Raw genomic sequence first — 1,828 nt, forward strand, 5'->3', positions numbered from 1 at the left:
GGTCAGTATATTGCGATTTTCAGGTATTTATTTCCATGGCGCTGTAGAAACGTGGGTGTCTCTCTCTCGAATGCCATTCTGTACTGCTAATTGCAACGTCGAGGGAAACATTCTCCAACCCAGCAACGATTCTTTTGGCCAACGGACACCTTTCACAAGATTCTGATGGGAGTTCAGCTAATAGTAGGTACATTTATGCTGATAAAACGTTGTTCTGTTGAAAAAGAAAAATGTATTAGACGCCATTATTTCCATGTAGCGTTGCGCTATCGCACACTGTATTGTACCCAGTATTGCGCAGTAAGGTTAATTTTAAAAATGTAATTCAGCGATTGCATTAAGAACTAATTTCTCTTTCAATTGCTGTCCAACCTGTATTTTTTTAGTCAAGTTTATGAATAGTTTTCGATAAGATTAGGTGCCTTTCCAAAATGGCGCCGGACAGATTGCTTGATTTTTTGCCCACTAAACACGTTGTGTAACCACGAATTGTGCGGCTAAATATGCACATTTTCGAACAAAACTTATATGCATTGTGTAATATGATGTTACAGGACTGTCATCTGAAGATCTGAGAAGGTTAGTGAAAAAATTAATAGCGTTTGGTGGTTTATAACGTTATGCTATTTTTGGCATGAATCAATGCTACTGTGTGACTGACTTGTAGTAAGCTAAGATAACGCTATATTGTGTTTTCGCTGTAAAACACTTAGAAAATCTGACATATTGGCTATATTCACATGATCTGTGTCTTTCATCTGCTGTACGCTGTGTGATTTTTAAGAAATGTTTTATGATGAGTAATTAGCTAATACACGATGGTCTCTGTAGGTATTCTAGTCATTTAGTGATAGTTGTAATGGGGCTGCAATTGTAAACTATGATTTATACCTGAAATATGCACATTTTTCTAAAAAAACCTATGCTATACAATAAATATGTTATCAGACTGTCATCTGATGAGAATTGTTTCTTGGTTAGTGGCTATTTATATCTTTATTTGTCGAATTTGTGATAGCTACTGATGCAGTAAAAAAAATGGTGGAGTAAAAAAAGTGGTGTCTTTTGCTAACGTGGTTAGCTAATAGATTTACATATTGTGTCTTCCCTGTAAAACATTTAAAAAATCAGAGATGATGGCTTGAATAACAAGATCTGTATCTTTCATTTGGTGTCTTGGACTTGTGATTTCATGAACATTTTATTTTATGATATCCCTGTAACTTTAGGCTAGGCTATGCTAGTCAGCTTTTGTGATGGGGGGGATCCCATCACAAACGAGTTTGTGACTCGTGAAAAAAGGTGCTCCAAAGCTTTTTACTATCAATCTTTGTCATTTATCTTTGTTTCATAGTAGAGTTTCTTCTTTATTCAGTTTAGTCACATGGTTTCTCAATTTGCAGTATGTTTGCAAATCAGTTTTGCTGCCAAACTTATTTGCCATACCTTTTGCCTCATCCCTCTCAACCATAACATTTCTCAATTCCCCATCAATCCAAGGGGATTTAACTGTTCTTAAAGTCATTTTCTTGAATGGGTGCGTGCTTTTTAGTCATTGTAAAAAACAAATTCAGAAATTTGTCAAGCGCAGCATCTGGTTGCCCCTCATTACACACCACAGACCAGCAACTAATATTTATATCAACAACATAGGAATCACTACAAAACTTATTTTTGATTTATTACACCTTTATTTAACCAGGTAGGCTAGTTGAGAACAAGTTCTCATTTACAACTGCGACCTGGCCTGGCCAAGATAAAGCAGTGCGACACAAACAACAACACAGAGTTACACATGGAATGAACAAACGAACAGTCAATAACACAA

This window comes from Salvelinus sp. IW2-2015, linkage group LG16 (genome assembly GCF_002910315.2).
Source record: "Salvelinus sp. IW2-2015 linkage group LG16, ASM291031v2, whole genome shotgun sequence".
In the NCBI taxonomy this organism is placed as follows: domain Eukaryota; kingdom Metazoa; phylum Chordata; class Actinopteri; order Salmoniformes; family Salmonidae; genus Salvelinus; species Salvelinus sp. IW2-2015.